This window comes from Carlito syrichta, unplaced genomic scaffold, assembly GCF_000164805.1.
Source record: "Carlito syrichta isolate Samal-C Ts95f unplaced genomic scaffold, Tarsius_syrichta-2.0.1 Scaffold315818, whole genome shotgun sequence".
Classification (NCBI taxonomy): Eukaryota; Metazoa; Chordata; class Mammalia; order Primates; family Tarsiidae; genus Carlito; species Carlito syrichta.
Genome location: NW_007259914.1, coordinates 189250 through 214964, shown reverse-complemented (window position 1 = coordinate 214964; position 25715 = coordinate 189250). Strand labels below are relative to the sequence as shown.

Sequence of the window (25715 nt, the reverse complement as noted above, 5' to 3'; positions counted from 1 at the left end):
AGTGGAAATCACTGTTTTGCTCTTTGTTATTCTCTAGTTCAAAGATAGATTAAAATACATTATAAGATTTTTTAAAAAATGGATTATTCACTGGGCACGGTGGCTCATGCCTATAATCCCAGTACTTTGGGAGGTGCAGGCAAGAGGATCCTAAGCCCAGGAGTTTGAGACCAGCCTGGGCAACATGGTGAGACCTTGTCACTACAATAAATCAAAAAAATTAGCCAGGTATGATAGTGTGCGCCTGTAGTTCCAGCTACTTGGAAGGCTGAGGCAGAAGGGTTGTCGACTCTGGGGTGACTGTGAGCGTGCACTCTAGCCTGGGCAACAGAATGAGACTCCAACTCAAAAATAAATAAATAGAGATGTTGTTTCTTGCCAGCTGTGATGATCAATGATGCTTTCTCATTAACAAGCAGCAAAGATTACTGTTGTGGCTGCAAATGCCCATTCCTCCAGGCAATCTAATATTTTGTGGACCTTTTACTATTTATTCATACAAGTGTCTTCATTTTAAAGGATATCTTGGGCTATCCCTTCTCAGTTTCCATTCACTCTGAAATAATTTATATTTCTTTAGTGCTTTTAGGTTTCTAATCATCTTTATGACATGTATCCCATTTGATCCTAATAATGTCATAGGTAAGAGTTGTTATACTCACGTTACTCTTAAGAAAACTGACATTCAAAAACCTTGAGACATTTTCAGTTGTCACAGCTGGTAAATGGGGAAAGTTGAAGCTCTAACTAGTTCTCTTCTTCTCTCTAAATCTCCTGTGGATTTTTTTCTTGATTCCATTCCACCTGTCTAATCTGTTTCAAAGGATGTATTTCAGTTGTAGATTAAACTAGCTATTAGTTAGCTAATCTAATTAGATTAGACTAGCTATTAAGTGAGTGTGCCAAAAAAGGTCATCAATACTTGTAACTTTTAAATGGAAACTTACTTGGTGAATCTGTAATACTTTACATCCTTCCCCCAAACCTATTTGAATTACAGTTCAGAAGTTTACTTTTTATTTTTATTTTATTTTATTATTATTTTTAAGCAAACAACTTTTTTTAAAATGTTAAAGATGTGGGGTCCAAGTCAGGATTGAGTACATAAGTAGTCTAGGTACAGGTGAAGTTTGGGCCTCCCGTTGACCCTCGCTTTGCCTGGATTGGGATCAGGCACCCTTATGATGTCATGTGCCACCACCTATCCCCTTGCCCAGCAGTGTTTCACTACTGCCAATCTCTTTTTTGTAGTATTGTGTTAGGGGTTCAGGGTTCATTTAAGAAGTTTACTTTTTAAATTTTATAGAGAGTGCTTGGCTAAGTTTAGTTGAGATAACTAGAAAAAGCACATGAAGATTTAGAATAAATTCTAATAACTTGTTGTCCTTGGAAAGCAAATGGACTGCCCATCACTTAATAGCTCATGAATCTCTGTTTTCTATTAGGAATTCCATTGATTTTCAGTCTGCCAGCTTTAACCCTGTCTTATTAGTCAGCTTGTACATTTGGTAAACACACATATGGCTAATGAACATTAGCTGTGTTTTATTATCTCTAATTCTAAAGTAACCTTTGGAAAATATGACTTGACATGTAATAGGTGTTTAATAAATATTCGTTGTATAAGTGAATCATTCCCATTTTACAAAAGAGATAACCAATGACGAGGTTAAGACTTGTCTAAAATTTTGCATGGTAGATCTGGGATTTTAATACTATTTTTATTATAAAGTATATACCCTTTCTACTTGGCAGGGCTGTTACATGTGTGTACATGGTGCAGAGTGAGACAGCTTTGTGTTTTTAATTTTTTATCTAGCCTTTAAGAAATAGTTGCATTGCTTCTGATCCTTCATGTAACATATTTGGTAGATGGTTATTGTTGTCTGAGCAGCTTGAGTAAAGCAACTTTGCCAACAAGTAGGTATGCATCATGAACATAAAAACTTTCTAAATAACATAAATGAGTTTCATACTCAAGTGTATTGAATCCACAGTTACATTTAGGAAATAATCCTGGCATGTAGTTCCAGGCTATTTTCTATCATCAGACTTGATCTAGTAAGTCATTGGGGTGTTTGGGTGTTTTACACACTTGTTAATGTGAAAAAGTAATTTGGTATGGTACTATGAGAAATCATTAATTTGTTTCTCTGCCCCTGAAGTCATCTGTTTAGCTCCTGCTTCCTTAATTGTTCAAGTGTAACTTTTGCTGGAGGCTTGTATCTATAATGCCACAGTGAATTATTTAACATTTGAGGGAAGTACTGATTTGGGAGCTTTTTAATTCACCTCCAAACTACTGGGATTTACATTGTTGGTATTTTTCTCTTATACACTTGACTTTAATGTCAGATAATGGGACCTGAGTAAATTACCTGAGGGACCAAATGAGAGTTAGGTGATCTCTTTTGTTTGGCCTAAGGATATAACTGGTGCTTGTGAACGTGTCTAGTGAATTTATCACATAATGGCCAAGAGATGCAGAATTTAGGCTACAATGCAGTAACTACATTTTGAAAAACAAGCAAGAGAGCAGCATTTATATAAATGCACCATAAACATTCACCACTGCCTTTTGCCACCAAGACTGTGGGCCTTAGGTTTATTCCACCATCCCTGACTTTTAAAAAATTGGTTGCAAATCCAGTAAAAAAAAGTGTTACTAGATGTACAAGTATCTCTAGCCAGGATTGAGAAAATGCTTACAATTTCCAATTCTGTTAATGATAGGATGTTTTTATTTTGTGTTCAAAAGCTAATTCATTATAATATGTAATACCTAGTATTTAAAAATAGACTTTGGTCATGTAATACGATTATTAAGTTTAAAGAAATTCAAGTGAATTTATTTTTATTTTTATTTTTTTTATTTTTTATTTTTTGAGTTGGAGTCTCACTCAGTCGCCCAGATTGGAGTGCAGTGGCCGCTCCCAGCCACCGCAGCCTCGACCTGCTGGACTCCAGCGATCCTTCTGCCTCAGCCTTCCAAGTAGCTGGAACTATAGGTGTGCGCTACCGCGCCCAGCTAATTTTTTGATTTTTTGTAGAGATGAGGTCTCACCAAGTTGCCCAGGCGGGTCTCGAACTCGCGGGCTCAGGCAATCCACTCACCTCAGCCTCCCAAAGGCGCGGGATTACAGGCTGAGCCACCGAGCCTGGCTTCAGGTGAATTTTTAAACAGATGATTCCATTTTCTTGTAAGTTTTATTGAGAACTGGCTCAGGGACACCTGGTCCTATCCTGGGAAGTGAGGGCCAGGTGGGGACCCAGACTTCACCTGTATGCAGCCTGCTTGTGTAGCTAATCCTTACTTGTACCCAACATCTCTACAATTAAATCAAATTTTATTTGAAAAAAAAGAACAAACTCAATTGTTTTACTCATCTTACTAGCAGTTAAAAACAGACTACAAACTGAACACATTTTCATTCTACCTTAATTCCCTGAAACTTCCCAGTGCCTTAACCGTGGGAGAAAAAGCTGAAGCAAATATGCCAAACACATTTTTTTCCTTGAGTGTCCAACTGGACTACATTTCCCAGCTTCCTTTGCAGTCAACTGGCCATGTGACTGAAATCTAACCAATTGAGTGTGAGTACAAGTGATCACTATTTTCGGACCATAAAAATCTTGCATTTGTAATACTTCTTAAGCAGATGATCGGGCAGTGACCTACTTAGAATGAAAGATGTCTATAGCCCTGAATCACTCTTGGAAGAGAACCACCTACCCATCAGGAACAATCCTTATGGACTTGGTGTATGAGAAGAAAAATCTGCTAAGCCTCTTAAATTGCTTTCATTTGTTGAAAGCAGCTAGTGTTATCTTAATATATCTTTATGGTTTCTGTAAACGTTGTCATCATTCTATCACCCAGTCACCCCAGTGAACTGGGTACTTTTGACTACTCCTACCCTTTTACTTCCCATGCCAAATAAGCCACCCACTCATAGGTTTCCCCAGGTCTCCTTTTTTAAAATCCATTTCCACTTTCCTGTTTCAGGCCTTTGTTACTTCACGTCTCAGCTTTGACAGCAGCTGCCTGTCTGTCTCTCTGTCTCTAAATGCGCCTCCTTCACATTTTTCCTTGCTAAATTCAACACCTTAAGGTCTCGCTGTGTCACTCATTAAACTAATAGTTATGAAGCACTCACTGTGTGCCGGGTACCATGGTTGGTGGAGGAGATGCAAGCTGAGTAGTGCATAGTATTTGCCCTCATTGACTTTTGCATCAAACCAGGGAACATACAAGCTTACAAACAACTGTCCTATAATGCTATAGATAGAGTCTAGACAGAGTTCTGTGGAGGAATTAAGGACATAGAAAATTAAGAAAATTTCAGAAAAAGCAACCATTTGGGACTTGCAAAACGAGGAACTTATAAGTGAGCTTTGAAGGTAACTAGGAGGTCATAAGTCAGGGAAAAGCAGGTGGGTGAGAGGCACAGTAAAGGGTGGCTTATCCTGGCAGAGGAAGTAAGGCACTGTGTGGCCAAAGCTATGGGGTATAGACTCTAGTAACTGGCAGGACCCAGGACAGTGTCAACATTGCGATAGGCTCTCAGTACTTAATTGTTACATAATTGTATGGATTGACAGAACATAAACTAGCTTAATTATGGATTGACTCATGTCCTCCCAAAATTCATATGTTGAGGTATTAATCCCCAGTATCTCACAGTGTGATCTTATTTGTCAATAGGGTCTTTATAGAGGTAATCAAGTTAAAATGAGGTCATTAGAATGGGCCCTAATTCAGTAAAACTGGATCTTTAAAAAAGGTGCAAAGAGGGCAAATACTATGCACTACTACTCAGTTTGCATCTCCTGCACCAACCATGGTACCTGGCATACAGTGAGTGCTTCATAAATATTAGTTTAATGAGTGATCAGAGCAAGACCTTAAGGTGTTGAATTTGGACACAAATGTCATACACAGGGAGAATGCCCTATGAACTGAAGATAACCATCTGTAGGCCAAGGAGAAAGGCCTGAACAGATTCTTACCTTAGAGCCCAAGAACACTCACACACGGGGAGTAAGAAAAGGAGATAAGGTGGAAAAGAAAGGCTGATGTCAGACTGTGAAGGACCTAAGGAATTAGGCTCTCTGCTAGATGAGCAGTGAGTGCCATTCTAGAGATGGCAGAGTGGAGCTGGAATCTGGAAACTGTACCATCAACTAGTATGCCTCAGAATGTACTTCAGAGAATGGTTTTAGGGATTAAATGAGTGAATAGAATAACATATGGCATAGTAAGCATTCCGTGTTTGCTCTTATTCTTAGCTATTATCAGAAAGATGTTTAACCAAGGGGGTCACTTTAATATAACTATAAGATATAATTAATTGATGCTTTGAGGACTGAGAGATGGAGCGTCAGCCTGGGCATTACTGAAGCCACCTAAGCAGGAGACTTAAGAGGCTATGGAGCCTTCTCGTCCATAGCATACAGTTAAAAGTTGGTGGAGCCAGTTGGACCCAATGGCTCCTCTGCTTTCATGCCTTTTTTTCTGCCAGTATCTCCCAACTTCTGTTCTAGGGCTAAAGGTGTATATACGTGTTCAATGGGACAAAAGACCCTGTGATAAGTAAGTTAGTGTAGGCATGCCAAGTCAAACAGGGTTGAACATTGCTTCATGTCTGAATTCTTGATATGCATCTTGAATTTGAGACAGTGTTTCCCAATTACTTGACTACAGAACCCTTTGACCCCTGTCAGTCGTACATCTTGTGGAATGCTGCAAACATTTGGTAAATGTTATTCTTTTTCAGTGTGTCTAACTTTGAACCCTAATGGGACCTCTGTGAGGCAGGAATAACAGTTTTACTGAGAAAAATGAGGCTGAAGTGGCTTTCCGAGGTCCCACTTAGGTGGTTAAGTAAGAGGTGAAATGTATCATGTTGGTTGTAAATTGCTCAAGTTCAGATCCTTGGTCCATCACTTCCTAGTTGTGACCCCAGTTAGGTAGCCGCTCTGTGCTTCAGAGGTCTGTTAGGTGGCAAAGAAAGTAATTTATTGACAACCCTTAGAACAGTGCCTCATTCATAGAATGTGCTTCACAAGTGTTATCTCTCATTGTTATTCCAGGCCCCTGTCTGCTGCTTTATGTTCTTGATTAGATTTCTCACTCCTTTAGGGCTGGCACTTAGCTTTGTATACCTTCATGAGAGGGGACCCAAAAAGAACCCAGAATTTGTTTATTTAAAAATTGTGTATTTATTCTTATGTGTTTACACTTCAGTCACCTTTGGAATACTCTCCGTTGGATGCATTACACCTATAGAGAGACTTTTTCCACTGCTTATAACAGTTTTTGAACTCATCCATTTTGATACCTTTTAGTACTGCTGATGTTTTTTGTTTTACCTCTTCCACATTGGTAAAATGTTTCCCTTTGAGGACTTTTTTCATCAGAGGAAACAAAAAAAAAGTCGCTCAGGGTGAAATCGGGTGAATCGGGAGGGTGGGACATGGGGGTCATGCCGTTTTGGTAAAAAACTGCTGAACAATCAGTGTGTTGTGATCAGGTACGCTCATAAATCAGCCATCATGAAGTGGGCAAACACACTGAAAGAATCTCCAAAAACAATTCACTGAAGCCAAACAGCTTCCCACAGCAAAACTAGCTGATACTAGATGGGTTTCTAATGATGCTAATGGGTTTCTAGAACACTTACTTAGTGAGGAAGCCTGTACTACAAGGGTCCCACCCTCCAAAAGTTAATTCCGGTTTTTGGGGGTTCCCCCTCATATATCTCACCAGTGCCTTGGACATAGTGTTCATTTAAATCTTTGTCTGGATGACTGGATCTTCCATATAATGTATGTATTCTCGACCAAGACAAACATTCGAATCACATGTTTTACAGTATGTGCCTTATAGAGTAATTTAACATGGACTGTGATTACAGTGACTGTACCTTATTTTGTCCTTTGCAACTTCTAATTCAGGATTTGAGCTGTGATGATACTCTCAATCACTCTTCTTAATTTTAACCTAGCTATTATGTAAAGCCATATAATGTGACATTTAAAGAAGGAAAAGAAAACTTGTTAGTGGAATATCATACACGCACAAAAATGACACAACATAATAAAAAAGCATGCCCATTGTCTCATCAAAATTTATTATCTTTGTTTTTTCCTTCGTATTTCACTTTCATCCATCTTTCACTACATTTTCTTTATTCACCTTTGATAACTGCAGCTTCCATTCTGGTGTCTATGAGGCCGTGGTTTCACTGGAGACTTTAGATTTGGTTCTATTCCTCTCAGCAGCAGAGGGAGGAGAACAAACTGCTGTGGGGGAAGCAGTGAGTGACGGTGTTCCCATGACCCCCAGGGTCGCAGCAGAGGGACCACAACTTGAGGTAAAGCCATTAAATCGGATTAAAGCTCTGCAGTGTCCCGGGACACACGTGTTCATTTATAGCAGGTCCACTTGGCCACCTCACCCTAGGTCAGTCTCTTATCTGTTGGCTATGCAGATCAATTCAGATATAAGCAGAAGACGAAAGAATGAAAAAGCATTAAATGAGTAATTTGATGGAAGTAAAATGATTATTGGCATTTCTACCTTTTAGATAATCTATTTGCCAGGATACATAATGGATACTGACAAAGTTTAAAGAATGCCAACTGTTTGTAAAATGAGTACTTTCTTATTACCTATGTGACTTCTGCTGGCAGATGGGCTGATAAATAAGAATAAAATCACGAGCTGACCATTTTATGTATTTATTCATAGTACTGAGAAGAGAAGACTTTGTGCTCTATGTACTTTTAAACATAGTACAGGTGGGGTGCAGTGGCTCATGCCTGTAATCTTACTACTTTGGGAGGTTGAGGTGGGAGGATTGCTTGATCCCAGGACTTCTAGACCAGTCTGGGCAACATAGCAAGACCTTGTCTCTACAAGAAATAAAAAACTTAGCCTGGTGTGGTGGCACTTGCCTTTAGTCCCAACTACTTGGAGGCTGAGGCAGAAGGACCACCAGACCCCAGGAAGTCGAAGCTGCGGTGAGCCATGATTGTGACACTGCACTACAGTGAGACTCTGAGTAAAAAATAAGTAAATAAGATAATAAACATAATTCAGATGTCTGTGTTTTATCCACATTACCCCAGATTTCAGCATGTTTCTAGCACATAGATGGCAATGACTATCTGATCGTGGCCAAATTATTATTACTACTAGTAGTAGTATTAGTAGAATATAATCTTGGAGCAGATTAAATTCTAAGCTTACTAAAAATTCAAAAACTCTGAAACTATAAATGACTGTATAAAAATAATTCTTCAATGGAAAAAATTCCCATAAAGTCAAAAGACAAATGTCCATATTACAAAAATGTTTGCAACATACATAGCCAAGGGCCAAGTTTTAACCTACAGATCAATTAATGATCTTATAAATCAGGAAGAAGAAGGTAATACAGCACAAACATGGACAAAGGACATTAACAGATAGTTAGCTTAGAAACTCTATCCTGCTATGAGAAGAAGGGCCTTAAAATCCCTGTACTGACTTGAACTTTTATCTTTTGGCCTCTTTGACAGGATCAAATAACCAATGAAAATGTATAAGCTATAAATTTTCATAAATACAAAAGGCAGGAATGAAGCAGAGAATTCTATTTGAATTTGATTTCTAAGTTTACCATTTATATTAAAGTGGACACCATCAATTTCTTAGCAACTTTGCTAATTCTTCACTCAATTCAGTGTGTATCATTCATTGAGGAAGGTTAAATCAGTGATATACAGGTGGTCCTGATTTACAAGGGCTTGAATTACAATTTTTCAACTTTATGATGGATTCATTGGAACATAATCACATTGTAAGTCAAGGAATATCTGTACATACTAAGATAGTTGTTGGGCTTCACCAAGTTATCACAAAAAAGCAGCATAAACATAACTATAATCTAGAAAATATCTTAAAATCAAATTACTGATCTTGACATTACTTTCTCCTCTAAGTGAAACTTGGTCAGACTTGGTGTGGTGTTAGACGATAGTGATAGCAAAATATTCAGAAACCTTTGTGAAATGGTCTGAAGAGAAGTGGAGAATATAAACAGCTGTGACTGAGGCCATTTTTTTTTTTTCTCTATAAACCTTCAAATTTGAGGAATTGGAGTTGGTCTCAGCTGCAAATATTGTAGTTCATAATTTATCATTTTAATATGGTACTAATTAGCATCTGATGACTTCTAATTATAGTAACAATAGGCTGTGACTATATCAATCCTCACCTTCATTCTACACATTAGAATTCGTCTAGCACTTAAAAATGCCAAACAAAATTAACAAACTGTATTTTCCTTGGGGACTGACCAAATCACAAAAACATCTTGAGAAATGAGGCTTAAGGAGGAACATGTTGATCATATTGTTTATCTAGGGCTCAATTATATAAATGTGAAATCAGTAATATTAAAATATATGGTATTTTAAAAGACAGTTATGGTTGTTATTATTTTTTTAAAGATAGCACGTGTGAATGTGTAGAAGAGAATCTGGAAGAAACCTTACCTACTAGCAACAGCGGTTGGAGAAAGAGGAGCAAGGAAGGCTTGGGTATAGTCAGGGGGACTTTATTTGTAATATTTCAGTATTTTAAGAAAGAGAATCTACTCATGTTTTGTATAATTAAGTTAATTCAAAGGTAGTTACATTACATACTTGCAAAGCAATAAAGCCTATTTAAGAAATGTATCTTTGTGTACTACAAGAACCTTAAAAATGAGGACTGCTTATTGACAGTGATTTTACATGATTATGCAGAATAATTTAATTTAGTGTAGGCTTTTGAGAATAATTTCCTAAAGATATATCAGCTCCTTTTCAGAGAAGTCTCAAGAGACAAAAGCCTGTGTAGTTTGATTACATTTTCCTATTGATTGTATCCCACTTACAACAGTGACAATAAACTCCAGATACAAATCTAGCAATATTACTAATTCATTATAAACCAGTACTTATTTTCTTCATTAACTTTTTATTATTTTCAACTTACACTGCATGCACAAATGCATCAATTATATGTTGAGCAAGAAAGGGGAAAGCTCTTTATGTTGAATGTACTGTACGTCAGAAGTCATTACTTCTTCACCAGAGCTTTTAGGAAAATAGAATACGATCAGCCCTTTACAAAACAAGTATATTTAACCATGAAAAGTAGGTGGGCTAAGCTACTAATCTACTCAGCCGAGAGTTAATTTATTGTGTATAAATAACATGATATACCTTAGCCTGTCTGACTATTTCACAGCAAAAATACGCTTCATAAATTGTTTTATTAATGGTAAAACTTTGAAAATATTTTCCTTAAAGAAGGGGACTGTGTTGACTAGCAAGTAGTCAGTCAAAGGCAGCATCCAATATCTAATTCTACATTTTAAAGAGTGCAGAATGCTTGTCATTCATCAGTAAAATGTTAGCTGTATGCGGTAGAAGTCCCGCAGGCGCTTAAAATGTTTCAGGCAAGCCCAGCTCGGTGGCTCAGCCTGTAATCCCGCGCCTTTGGGAGGCTGAGGTGAGTGGATTGCCTGAGCCCGCGGGTTCGAGACCCGCCTGGGCAGCGAGACCTCATCTCTACAATAAATCAAAAAATCAGCCCGGCGTGGTAGCGCGCGCCTGTAATTCCGGCTACTCGGAAGGCTGAGGCGGAAGGATCGCTGGAGCCCAGCGGGTCGAGGCTGCGGTGGTCGGGAGCGGCCACTGCACTCCAGTCTGGGCGACAGAGTGAGACTCCAACTCAAAAAAAAAAAAAAAGATTTTCCCCATTCTCTCCTCTTCTCAAGTTTTTATTACTTTTTATTTTTTTAACACATTTATTCATCGTTATGATCAGACTATTACATTTATCAATCAACAGAATGTTTCCCCCCAAAACAATCTGTATTACAACCCTGTGTTGAAAGGTTTTCCACAGAACAGAAAGTACAATAACCTGTCATACAGTTAGTCACAAATACAGTCCTCGAGTTTTGTGTGCATTCGTGTGAGTATTGTCTAAAACATGCCTTCCATATTGCAGCGAGACCCTGCCACCACTGTGCTTGGCTGAGCTCACAATCTATTGTAACCAGTGGCTTCCCTGTCACTTCTCTGGCTCTCCTCTCCTGCTAAGCTTTGTTTCCTGGCAGTTAATTAAACTCCTCTGCCACTACCATGGCTACTGCTTCTATTGAAACCGCCATAGCCACCTTGGTTTCTTGTTTTGGCAAAGTATTGACCTCCACCACCACCAGGGCCAGAGCTTCTGCCTCCAAACTGCTCTCCCCCGCTCCCCACCTTCATGGGTCCAAAATTCGAAGACTGATTGTTGTCATTACCAGAATCCTTGTAGCTTCCACCACCTTCAAAATAGTTTCTGTCATTACCAAGTCCATTATTTCCATCCCCACTGCCACCATATCTATCACCACCATGGCTGCCACCAAAACCATCATGACCACTGAAGTTTCCTCCATGATCAAAGTTGTCATTCCCACGGAGTTACCTCCACGACTACCACCAGAGTTTCCCGAGCCACTTCGAACCCCTTGACTGGTTGAAGTACTGATCAGTTCTTACTTTGATAGGGACTTCCTAACTTCACAGTTTTGGCCATTCACATTATAGTATTTTGAGTGACAGTTTTATCCACAAAGTCATGGTCATCAGAGGTTATGAAAGCAAAGCCCCTTTCTTGCCACCGCCTTGGCCAGTCGTGATTTCAATCACTTTACTTTTCTCCTGCTGTGGTCTGGGTATGGTGGCTCACCCCTGTAATTCCAGCACTTTGGGGAGGCCGAGTTGGGAGGACAGCTTGAGCCTAGGAGTTTGAGGCCAGCCTGGACAACATAGCAAGACCTTGTCTCTGCAAAACTAAAAAAATTAGCTAAGTGTGGTGGCACATGCTGAAGCCCCGGTTACTCAAGAGGCTGAGGTGGAAGGATGACTTGAGCCTAGGAGTTTGAGGCTGTGGTGAGCCAGGATCATGCCACTGCACTCCAGCCTGGACAACAGAGTGAAACCCTGACTCAAAAAAAAATTTTTTTTTTCATCCTGTTCAAAATAATCTCTTAGGTGATGTTCTTCAGTGTCTCCAACAAATACTTTTTTTACAGTTAAGTGGGCACTGGCCTTTGAGAATCTTCTCTTGAGTTCTCTTGAGGCCTCTCTTTGATTCCATAACTCTTCCATCCACCCAGTATGACCTCCCATTCATAGCTGCATCTATCTCCCCCACAGTGACAAACAGGAAAGACCCAAAACTCCTGGAGTGCCTGGTTTCTGGGTCTCTCATTATCACACTGTCCTGAGCACTCCCTGAGGCTCAAATAGCTTCTCAGACTCTCACCGGTTGTTTCCAAGCTCAGGTCTCTGATGAACAGAGACACGAGAGGAGGAGGGACTTTAACGAGTCTTCCTTGGCACTGTCCACAAGTAGAAAGGAGTGAGCTAATGAACGTGTCCTTCAAGTTTTTAAATGGAGTATAATGTCCTTAATTCTCCAATTTCATCCCATTCTCTGCAGGATTAAATACAAATTTCTTAGCACAGCAACAGGCAATTCCTAACAGTCTTAGAGAAGACGTGAAGAAGGTGAAAGCATGATCACCAGAAAGCATGTCTTTGTCCACCAGAAAAGAGTATGTGCAAAGTATAGTTGATCTCATATAATTGTTTAGGCTCCATCAGAAGGGAAGGAGGATTGAGGGAGCCCCAAGCTAGGGAAAAGGTAGTGATCAAGGGACTGGAGGGGGTGCTGAGTCACACGATAGGGTTGGAAGTCATAATGCAGTGAGAACTGAGAGAGAAGGAGTCTGTAAATGGACAGTGGGATAACCGAAGTACAGAGTTCAAAAGTGGAACCATTCTGAATGGTCACGTTCCAGTTGTGCCTGAGAGTGGTTAGACCGAATGCAGTGAAAGTGGTTTAACTGAGTAGATTGAAAAACTATAGGCCGGGCATGGTGGTTTAAACCTGTAATCCCAGCACTTTGGGAGGCCGAGGTGAGTGATTGCACGGGTTCGAGAACAGCCTGGGCAACTTGGCGGGACCTCATCTCTTAAAAAAATTATCTGGGCATGGTAGCGTGAGCCTGTTTCAGCTATTTGGAAGGCTGAGGCAGAAGGATCACCTGAGCCCAGCAAGTTGAGGCTGTGGTGGCCATGAGCGTGCCACTGCATTCCAGCCTGGGTGACGGAGTGATACTCCAACTTAAAAAAAAAAAGAAAAACTATAGAGTGGGCAATTCATGTGCTTGAAGTCAACCAGGAGAACAACAGAACTGAGCAGAATGCTGAAGCCTCGGGTGAATATAGAGGGCAGAGAAGAGGAATGATGTTGGGAGGCAAAGCTGGCTTCAGAGGAGCAGGATTTTCACTAAGATGGTGAAGTAGTAACGAGAGCCCTGGACCCACCTCTCAGCTCCTCGACTGGTGAGTTGTACAAGGTTCAGCGTATCTGTTCATGAAGATACAGAATCCAGGTACGCCGGGAAAAGCCATGCCTCACTCACAGCCAGAACCTAGAGGGAATAGTCTGTGAATCTTAAAATACTTGACTAGATGCAGTGGCTCATGCCTTTAATCCCAGCACTTTGGGAGGCCTATGTGGGAGGATCACTTGAACCCAAAACCACCTAGGCAACATAGTAAGGCCTTGTCGCTACAAAAACATTAAAAAATTAGCCTGACATGGTGGCTCATGCCTGTAGTCCCAGCTACTCAGGAGGCTGAGGCAGGAGGATTGCCTGAATCCAGGAATTTGAGGTTGTGGTGATCTGTGATCATGCCACTGCACTCCAGCCTGGGCGACAGAGTGAGACTCTGACTCAGAAAAACAAACAAACAAAAAAGCAAGTTTCACAATGAATTAAACTCACTCCAAGTATCTTAAGAAAACAAAAACCAACATCACATTGTTTATAATGACTGATATATATATATATATATATATATGTTGTCTCACTAAACAGTATCTTCTAGAATTCAGGCCTGTGGCTTAGTCATCTTCCAACCCATCACCTGTCCCACCAATCCCATTTGTACCTTTGAGACACTTCTTGTCTGTCTTATAGTAATCTGTGTGCCCATCTTATCCCTCTACTAGATTTGCTCATTGATTCATTCATTCATTCAACAAACATTCATAGCTGGGCTTGGTGGCTCAGCCTGTAATCCCACGCCTTTGGGAGGCTGAGGTGAGTGGATTGCCTGAGCCCGCGGGTTTGAGACCCGCCTGGGCAACTTGGCGAGACCTTGTCTCTACAATAAATCAAAAATTAGCCGGGTGTGGTAGTTCAAACTATTTGGAAGGCTGAGGCGGAAGGATCACCGGAGCCCAGCAGGTCGAGGCTGCGGTGGCCAGGAGCGGCCACTGCACTCCAGTCTGGGCGAAAGAATGAGACTCCAACTCAAAAAAAACAAAAAACAAAAAAACAAAACATTCATTAAGTACCTGCTATGTACAAAGCTGACCATAATAATTATAGAAATACAATAATTATCACTTTAACACATATAGAGCTCTCTGTAAATCTGGTACTATTCTGTGCTTTTTATATGAATGAAGTCAGTTATCCCTTATAACACTGGATAGGAAACAAATTGTTTTCTTGGGAAACAGCCTTAGAGAAAGTTAATCATTTGCTCAAGTTTATAGTGTAAGAAAATAAAATTGAGTTTCAAACTCCGTTTGATCATAGAATCTGGTCTTTTTCCGTTACTGTAGACAAGCCTCTGGATCAGGGCACCCTAAATATACTTTCTTACTCATCCTAACATCCTTGACACTGAGAACAAATTTCTATGTTCTAAGTTTTGTGGTATTTAATTGTATAGTGGATAGGTTTTTGTATAATGCTATAGGTTATAGCATTTTTCTTTGATCCTTAAAGGCCCAGCACTATGGTGGGCACTCAGTGCTGCATGTTGATTTATTGAAACAAAATGTTCTTATGGGCCTAACGTGGACCATGGTGGAAGTCTATACAATTTAAAAATCAAAACTTGTATGTTTGCAGGCCATGTCTCTTTTGTTGCATATTTCCTTTTACAGATTTATTATTTTTTCTGTCATAGAATATGGTTACCTGCATTTTTTTTCTTTGACACAGTAACCATTTTTCAAATAGACTTGTGCCCTAAATGGACATTATGTTTAATGGGCTTCCTATATAGACAAAGAACGAAGTATATTTCGTTTGTCATTAGTCCTGAAGTGCTCAGTGCTGCAAATTTTAGTATTTTGAAAACCATTACATTCATACTCATTGGAGATACCATTTCAAGGAAATTCTTGGATGATTATGTACATACAAGGTTTGCTGCTGTCCATGGGTAATTTGTATCTTGCAGTGATCTGGAGCTTCTGTGACTTTACTATAATTACTTACATATTCATTGCAAATAATGATATAACGAATTTTTTCGAGGCTATGCATAAGAGAACCAACAAACTGAGACGCAAAACAAGTTTCCACCCCTTTTCTCCAAAGCTGTAGTTAATCACTTGAACACTATCCAATATAGTAGAAAGCTGGCAGCCTTTTCTTTGCAGCAGGCTATGTAAAAATGTTTATAATTTACAGCTTGTTATGCCATGCGAACAACTGTGTTCCCGATGAAGGAGAGTTAAAAAATACGACTGTTAAATGACTTAACTCCCCTTTGTTAGTTTCTTCTGGCAACAGTGGAAGGATACTTTGCACTTAAAATGAATTTCTGTGTTTAATTCAGAATTTCTTTAAAAAATAGGAATTTACTTTTTATCTCTCTAGATAGACCAGAGCAATTTTAATTGAATAGAAACAGTAAGCTGCAAAATCAGAATTGTCATGAATTTAAATGAAATAATACTAGATTATTATGGTTTAATTCAATTTATATCTTCAACTTTGCAAAACCTGTTTTTGTTTCTGACTTGCCTGAAGTGGTCAATAGACAACTTGTTATTTCCAAAAGTACTTTATGCAAACTTTGTTCCATACTATCTGCAACATGTTGGTTGAGATTGATCTTTGACAAAGTAACTTGGACCTTGCTATTTTCTGTTGAATATAGTCACCTATTGTAGGTCTTTCCTTAGCATTTTCTAATTTGATTGAGTCACCCATACGCTTCTTAAAGCTCCTAAAATCAGGACCACATGGTCTTTTGTGGCTGTCATTCTCTGTGCCTTACATAATACTGCAGCTTATACTTAATAAATGCCCAAGCCACAACCTCTGCTTTAGTGGGTAAGCTGCTAAGGCTGGCTCTAGGTGCCATACCTCGTAGGTTGGAGCTCAAGGAAGGAAGTTCCCAAGGATGACAAGTAGAAACCCAGAACTGGCATTGAAAAGACTGTAGGCTGGGCTCGGTGGCTCAGCCTGTAATCCCAGCACTTTGGGATGCCGAGGCGAGTGGATTGCCTGAGCCCGCGGGTTCAAGACCAGCCCGGGCAACCTGGCGAGACCTCATCTCTACAATAAAATAAAATTAAAAAATAGCCGGGCATGGTAGCGCACGTCTGTAGTTCCGGCTACTCGGAATGCTGAGGCAGAAGGATCGCTGGAGCCCAGAAGGTCGGTCGACTCTGGAGTGGCCATGAGCATGCGTGCCACTGCACTCTAGCCTGGGCGAAGGAGTAAGACTCCGACTCAAAAAAAAAAGACTGTATAACCCTTTCCTTCTCACTGAGAGAGAGCTTTCTATTTAGCTTACATTTCCCTTAAGATAAAAAAGAGGAAACATTTTTATTTAAATATTTAAAGCATTCAAAAAATGTTTAATTTTTCTATTCTCTGATTTGTTTTAGAATTAATTTAGAAGCTGGAGACTTCATAGTACTTGATCTGTTCTTAATAATTGCACATTCTTTTTTTCTATAGTGCAAATATTCAGATACTGAGTATATTTAAAGAGGAATTTTTGTACACCTACAACTCATATGCTTTTGAAAAATAATGAATTACTATTTCAGAGAAAATATAATTGTTATAATAGTATCAAGGTATTATTATTTTTACTGTCTTTATGTTCTTCAAGGAACTTTTTGGTATAAAAACTTGTCTTTTACCACCACCAACCACATGGGAGAATTTATTTTCTACTTCAGATTTTTTTTAAGCTAACCATTACAGCAGCCTTACAGTCATCTCTGATTGTGTCAAAGAAAAGAACTGAATACAACAATTTGATCTGCTTGGTGGCTGCTTTTCTGGGTACAGACCTGAGTTCTACTGGAGCCCCGCCTGCTGGGTGGCAGGATGGTGCCCAGTGCTGCTCTCCGCTGACCTCTTCTGGCCTCCTGGGAGAGGTGTTGTTGGAGTGGGATGGCCACTTCATCACTGTGGTCAAGGAACCGAGGAGGGAAATGGTAGGCTTCGTTGTGATAACCTCCCAGCCTCTTCAGCTCAGATTCCTTCTGCCATTCTCCCATTCCTCTTTTAAAAAGGGCCTGTTTACCAAACACTTTCCACATGAAATAGTGGTTACTTGATTTTTCATTCTATTACATACACTTATAATTTCTAATCTGAGACCATGAGATCACCACTGTTACTAATGAGTAAAAAATTAAAGAATATTGAAATTTTTATTAACAGATGTACCTTTGTCCAGAGGTAAATGAATGATTTTCCTTAGACATTTTGGAAAGGGGAAAATAATTCACTCCATCAAGACTTTTTTTCACCTACTATGAAGGACTCTACCCCAAATGGGACCACTGATATAGATAATATCATCAAGCAGTAGGTGCTTACCTTTTTTTTTTTTTACTACGGAAATGGTGACCATCCCTAACTTAGTGCCATTTTCAAAGAGTAAAAGGTGACCCCTATCTGTTGTTATAAATGATTAATGTTGTATTGGGAGCTTTTATTTTATCCATATATAAGGAGTTGGAGATGTAACCTAAGCCTTATGGTGTCCAAGACAGAGTTCCTCTTTCCTAAAATTGGGAGATCAGGTATGATTTTAACCTGTGTGTTGTCTTTGGAGAATGCATGATTCTAAGATTCAGACAACTTTACATTTTGAGGTAAAACAATAGGTCCCTCTCACATAGAACAAGCCTTTATTTCTGGGGCTGCAGTAACCTGTAATTTAGACCATTAGCTTACTGCTCTGGGTCTCTCTCTGCTCCCTTCCCATTCACACTTTTCCATCACAGGTTATCACACTTAGTTTTTTGTCACACTCTTGTCTCATGTGTTTCCCATATCTACTGGTTGTGGGCTTTTTGTTGTTTAGTTTTGTTTTGTTTCTGAGTCAGGATCTCACTCTGTCACCCAGGCTAGAGTGCAGTGGCATGGTTACAGCTCACCACAGCCTCCACCTCCTGGGCTCAAAATTGATCCTCCCATCTCAGCCTCCCAAGTAGCTGGGACTACAGACATGTGCTATCATGCCCGGCTAATTTATTTTTATTTTTTTGGTAGACATGCGATCTCACTTGTTGTCCAGGCTGGTCTTGAACTACTAGGCTCAAGTGATCTTCCTGCCTTAGCCTTCCAAAATGTTAAGATTACAAACATGAGCCACCATGCCTCGCTTGTTGTGTTTTATCTGTTATTGAACATCATCAACTAATACCTAAGCCACTTTAAATGCTCTTGAATAAGGCAGAGGTGAAAGCAAATGAAAAAATTATAGACCTTAGAGTGGTGGAAAGAAGACACACTGACAAAATGGCTACTCCAGCAGAGCCTCTGGTGCCCTTGAAGGGGCTGTCCATGCTCCTCTGTATCCACCCTCACCATCTAAGTCTTGTCATGTTCCTTGCAATTCATATTTATATGTAGTACTGAAATGAACTTAGAGCATTAGGGACCAGTGTGGGGCCTTGATGCTTTTTCTTTTTCTCTGGTTCAGCAATATAACGTACTTTATATTATGATTGCCATCTTATGATAATCTGTACCCTTTGTGGCTTCTGATGTTCTTTACCAGGGACTTTTACTACTAGAAGAAAACTCAGTTTCAAAGCCAGGAATAATGCTGCAACCATTTATACAAAGTTATACGTACATAGAATGTATAGAGTTTTGTTTTGTTTTTGAGTCAGAGTCTCACTTTGTTGCCCAGGCTAGAATGCAGTGGCATACTCACAGCCACCCCAGTGTCGGCCTGCTGGGCTCAGGTGATCCTTCCACCTCAGCCTTCCAAGTAGCTGGAGAACTATAGGTGCCCGCTACCATATCCAGCTAATTTTTTGATATATTATAGAGACGAGGTTTCACCAAGTTGCCTAGGCTGGCCTTAGGCTCAGACAATCCTCTCGCCTTGGCCTCCCAAAGTGCTGGGATTACAGGCTTGAGTCACTGCACCAGGCTTATGTAGATGTATATTTTTTTAATCTTTGGAGTCTGTACTCTTGTTTTGCTCATTAGGTAAAAATTACTGAAAGGTCAAATATTGCTGAATTGAAACACTTAAAGGAAGAATGACAGTCATTAAAAAGCTAAATCCATGTAGATTTATAGGGACGAGTTTAGAAAGATCTGATATTGACAAAAAGGAAATCTGTTATACAAAAATAGGAAAGTAAGTATTACTACCATGATGCCATTCTAAATGGCCTTGAAATCACTTCAATTGATTCAGGAATCCACTATATCATAGGTCATAGCCTTTATAGTAGTCTGACTGGTACATAGTGGTGTTTCCCATTAAAAAAAAAGAAAAATCTTTTGTAGGTATCTGATTATACCTGAACTGTACTAGGTATCATACCCAAAGAATTAAATCAATCTGTTCTCTGTCCTCTAAAAGTTGATTATCTCTTATAGACACTTTGAGAGTAGACACACATAGTAGACATAAACATGTTAGAAAAATTGCAGTGATGCTGTTAGACATAGTTCATGCTTTTGTCAGTTTAAGGGGAACAAGACAAGGATATTTATCCATTTGTAGGGGGTAAAGATTAAGAAGAATACAAATTTGGTTATGGCAAGTGACTCTCAGATTTACAGCTAACATTAAATGGATAATCCGTGCATCAGCTCTGAAATTTGATTTGCCATATGTGGACCTGACCAAGGAAGGTTTTTCTTAGCATGGTTTTAAAAGAAACGATCCAAACTATTCTAGAATGCCCTTGCTTACTTTATTTATTTATTTATTTTTTGGAGTTGGAGTCTCACTCTGTCATTCCATACTGGAGTGCAGTGGCCGCTCCCTTCCACTGCAGCCTCTACCTGCTGGGCTCTGGCGATCCTTCCACCTCAGCCTTTCAAGTAGCTGGAACTATAGGTCCACGCACCACACCCGGCTAATTTTTAATTTATTGTAGAGATGAGGTCTCACCAAGTTGCCTAGGCGGGTATCGAACCTGCGGGCTCAGGCAATCTACTTACCTCAGCTTCCCAAAGCGTGGGATTGCCTACTTTATTTCTAAAGTCCATCAATCCAACTTCAGGATGTTTTCTTTTAATGTGGAACCACACTTGAAAGAGATTCCTTATAATTTCTTATTCTGACGGTCGGAGGTTAGTGACCCCTCTCCAGCCTCCTCTCTCTCCATTCCCCACATTCAAGGGGTGTTTTTTCCCCCAGTTCTTGTTAGGTACAATTCTCCTTTAGGTCCTACTCTAGGTGTTACTTCCTTGGGGAGTCCTTATCTCATCAAGGTTTGAATTAGGTTTTCTTCCTCTGGACTCACTTAGGAGCCTGCACTGACTTCTGTGATTGTGATTATTACCCAAGACTGAAATCATGTGATTTCCTGTCCAAATCCATCACTGATCTGACCAAGAGCTCCTTGAGCTCAGGGCTATGGTTTCCTTCCTTCCTCCCTCCCTCTCTCTCTCTCTTCTTTCTTTTCATAAATTCTCAGAATGTGTCACAGGGTGTGACATCTAGGCACTCAAAAAATGTTCTATGAAAGGAAGGGATTAACCAAGTGTGGTGGGTCACACCTGTAATCTCAGCACTTTGGGAGGCGGAGGTGAGAGAATTGCCTGAGCCCAGGGTTCGAGACCAGCCTGGGCAACTTGGCAAGACCTTGTCTCTACAATAAATCAAAAACTAGCCAGGCAATATGGTACCTGCCTGTAGTTCCAGCTACTTGGGAGGCTGAAGTGGAAGGATCACCTGAGCACAGCAGGTCAAGACTGCAGTGGCCATGAGTGTGCCCCTGCAGTCCAACCTGGGTGACAGAGTGAGACTCCGACTCAAAAAAAAAGAAAGAAAGGAATTAAGGGATCCCTGAATAATCACTACAATTGCAGTTGGTTAAAAATAAAATGTGGCCAGGCTCTGTGGCTCAGCTTGTAATCCCGTGCTTTGGGAGGCCAAGGTGAGTGGATTGCCTGAGTCTGGGGGTTTGAGACCCGCCTGGGCAACTTGGTGAGACCTCATCTCTACAATATATTTTAAGAAATCAGCCAGGCGTGGTAGCGCGCACCTGTAGTTCCAGCTACTTGGAAGGCTGAGGTGGAAGGATCGCCGGAGCCCGTTAGGTCGAGGCTACGGTGGCCAGGAGTGGCCACTGCACTCCAGTTTGGGCGACAGAGTGAGACGCCAACTCAAAAAAAAAAAGTGGGGAAACTGTATTTCCTTTCTAATATTATCCTTCCAACTCTACTGAATTAATACTTTACAACAGTAGTTTAGTCAGGACATTAGAAGTCTCTTCAAGCTGGGCACGGTGGCTCATTCCTATAATTCTAGCCCTTTGGGAGGCTGAGGAGGGAGGATCATTTGTGCCCAGGAGTTTGAGACCAGTTGGGGCAACATAGGGAGGCCATGTCTCTACAAAAAATTTAAATTAACCAGGCATAATGGTGCATGCCTGTAGTCCCAGCTACTCTGGTGGGTGAGGCAGGAGGATTGTATGAGACAGAAGGTCAGGACTGGGCAACATAGTGAGACTTTGTCTCCAGCAAAAAAAAAAAAAAAAAACAAAAAAACAGCCAGGCATGATAGTGCGTGCCTGTGGTCCCAGCTCCTCAGGAGGGTGAAGGAGAATTGCTTGAGCCTAGGAGGCTGAGGCTACAGTGAGCCAGGATTATGCCACTGCACTCCAGTCTGGGTGACAGCAAGACCCAGTGTCAAAAAAAAAAAAAAGTCTTTTTGCTTCAAATGTTTATCCTGCTAATAATTCAGATGCAGTTAACTAGTTATCTACTGATTTGGCAAAATCCATGAAGTACCTATTATTTAGCAGTGTTCTTTTTTTTATTTTTGTGACTTATTCCAAGATTTACCTTCCTGATCAAATTTTTCTAGTTATAATCGTTACATCTGCAAATTTCAATGTGTTAAATATCAATAAATGTGGGCTTGCCATAAAATGAGAAACCAGGTTATCTTTTTAAGAAGAAACGTGTTTCTAGCAATCAGTGAATTTGCAACTAAATGGTGCACAACAGCAGTATAAAAACATGTTTAAAAATAAGTTATGTGAACAAGGCATTCTGAAGTATAGATTGGCACTTCATTAATAACTTTAATTTTGTGACTTTTGTCAGTTGGTGTCACAACCTTAGTGTTATTTTTAAAAGAGTTTTTACAGGGATACTTAATTAAGTAATGTGGTGTTTGCTTGTTTCACACAGTTTGCCTTTGTTCCTGTCTGAGCCATGTTGGCAGGGCATTGCTTTTCTTTTCCCTTTTGTTAATATTCCATGTTAGATAATGGTTCTGCGAATAATAGATTCCGAGGACCTTTGATCCACCATTACTGTAAAATAAATGCAACTTAATTTTTTCTGGACATAATGGTTTTAACCTTGTGTACTAATTTGACTGTGCTTGTGGGGGCAGATCCTTAAATGAGACACAAATGAAGGAAAAATTGCTAATGCTGCCACTGTATATCTAATGAGCACTGTGTAATAAACCATAACCTCTTCGACATTTCTCTGGAAAGCAGCATGATTATTTTGGATGGCTAGCCCTTTGTGGATGGCTCATTACCGTCTGGCATAATATGTATTGATAGAGACTGTAATTGTCAACTCCTATTTGACATGCTGCCTCTAATAAATATGGCTTGCATCGCTGGAGCCCACTAATGGTTATATGGGAAACTGTAATCAAAGAAAAAATTATATTTTTAGGTTTAAAAAATATATATGTAAAAATATATATATATCTCCATAGAAGATTTTCTGCTTCCTCACCACCACAACCCCAGGTTTCTTGTCTTAGGTATTTGAAGTTTCCCCTAAGAATTGGTGTTCTTTTATCAGTATGGGGGCCAACATGTGACAAGACCTCTGTGTGTGTGTGTGTGTATGTGTATGTGTAAGAGAGAGAGAGAACGTCTCCATTGGCAAAGAAGTGACAATATGACAAACTACCTCTGTATATATAAGTTATATAAGACTATAGTGTGTATGTCTGGGTTTAGCTCATAAAGTTAATGCTTTACATAGCAAGACAGTCTTGACAGTCTCTTACTGAACACCTATCCCATGGCTTTCTTTAATTTTACTTTTTTCTGATTTTATTCTCATTTTGTTTTAAAAATTTTATGTTCTTGGATAGGAAGAAAAAAAGATACCTAACAAGCCAAGTTACTCTGAAATGTTACTCACAAGGCTATCCAAGGCCCACAGACTACTTTACACAATATTTAGACTTAAAGAAATGTAAATTAAAGATTAGTACTAGTCCCTACTTTATTTTATAAAACAAATGTAAACCTAGTCAGTTTGTAATTTCTGAAAACATAGAGTGGAAGTTTAAAAAAAATAGTATTTTTGTGTACCGTGTGTATTGTAATATATCTCAAATTGTATATCCCAAACTTCTGGACAAGGAAGTGTATTTATAGCCTATAATTCATGATTTGTCTGAAGGAAAATTCTCAGCATAGGACTTACAACCAGAATGTGAGCACATTTTTATATTTCCTAGAGAAGGTCTAAAAAATCAAGTAAAGAATTAGACAGCTCTCAGGTTTCTTCATAGCAATGTAAAGTCTTGATATAATTTTCAAGCTAAGAAAATGAAGTCCCAGCAAGGTGAAAAGATGTGGCTGTTGGGAGAACAGAACTCGATTCATCTACCCAGAGTTTTAAATCTTGCTTCCATTCATTTAGGCAAATTTCTTAGCCTCTCTAAGCCCTAGTGTACTCGTGTATAAAAATGGGGACAGGCCAGGCACAGTGGCTCATACCTGTGATCCTAGCACTTCAGGAGGCCTAGGCAAGAAGATTGCCTGAGCCCAAGAGTCTGAGATCAGCCTGGGCATATAGCAAGACCTTGTCTCTACAAACAAACAAGCAAACAAACAATCAGCCAGGCATGGTGGTACATGCTTATGATCCTAGCTACTCAGGATGCTGAGGCAGAAGGATCACCTGAGCCCAGGAGGTCAAGGCCGCAGTAAGCCATGATTGAGCCACTGCACTCCAGCCTGGGCGACAGAGTGAGACACTGAATCAAAACAACAACAACAACAACAAAAACGGGGACAGTACCGTCTACCTAGCAGAGCTATTGTAACGATCAGATGAAAAAGTATATTTGAAGCACTTAATGTTGCACTTTTGGCATTTAGTAAGTACTTTTTATTCTCCCTTCTTCTTTCTACCCTCCACAGATGGCCACATTTTTAATCTAGTGCATTCTCTATTTTCTCACGGATACCATGTCCATAAAACATAAACTTCATTTTGTTAGATAATGCTAGCTAATAGTTATTAATTGCCAGGCCCCATTCTAATTTCCTTACATGCATTACCTCACTGAACCCTCACAACAGTCTCATAATATAAGGTAGGTGCTGTTATTATCATCCCCATTTAACAGACATGGAGAACTGAAATATGCAGAGGTGAGTATTGCCCCCAGTGCCATAGAAGTGGGGGCAGGATTTGAACCCAGGCATTCGAACTCCAGAGCTCATACCCTTAGCCACATAACTAGCCTCTGCATATCTCCCTCCTTGTGTTCATAAGACAGAGGGAAAGAACAGGTCCTGGTAGTGTTCGAGAAGGATCTGATTCACTTTATTTTGTGGGGCTGAATTGTCCTGAAGGGACAAATCCAACATGCCTATCAGGGATCAGGAAGGCATTTCTGCAGAGGACGGATGGCAGACCACGGAAGGGGAGAAGCAGCTATGCTATAGGATGCCAAGAAAAAGGGGCACTGAGTAGTAACCATTCTTGCACTAGATCTGCCAGCAAACACCTAATACTTGTAGTGTGCTGTTTCCTCTGCATGGGGCACCACTTCTGCCTTTCTTCATCTAAGTCATACCTATCCCTTAAGATTGCAGCTCTGCTTCCATCTTCTCTGAGAAACCTTCCCTAAATACCAGCCTGGGCAAAATACTCTTTTCTGGGCTCCCATAGCTCTGTGCATAAGTCAGGACAAATATTAGTGGTGATAGTTGTAAAGCTTCTGTGTACTGAGCAGACCATGTGACAGAGCATTGTACTGAAAACTCTTTACATGTGTTATCTCATTTATGTCTCACAACAATCCTAAAAAGTCAGTGGTGATATCTCCTTTATGTAGGTAAGGGCAATAAATCTTAGAGATGTTAAATCATTTAATCAAGATCTGCAGAGCCACAAAGTAGCAGGTAGCAGGTGTGAGTATTTTTTGTTTGTTTGTTTGTTTGTTTGAGTTGGAGTCTCACTCTGTCGCCCAGACTGGAGTACAGTGGCCACTCCCGGCCACCGCAGCCTCCACCTGCTGGGCTCCGGCGATCCTTCCGTCTCAGCCTTCCGAGTAGCCGGAATTACAGGCGCACGCTACCG

The 25715-nt window shown here is 40.0% G+C and overlaps 1 protein-coding gene across 1 annotated transcript in view; it reads left to right on the top strand.

Moving 5' to 3' along the window:
• Window positions 1–25715, top strand: part of PDSS2 (decaprenyl diphosphate synthase subunit 2) — a 291983-nt gene that overhangs the window by 111340 nt on the left and 154928 nt on the right. The gene's annotated exons all lie outside the window — the stretch shown is intronic.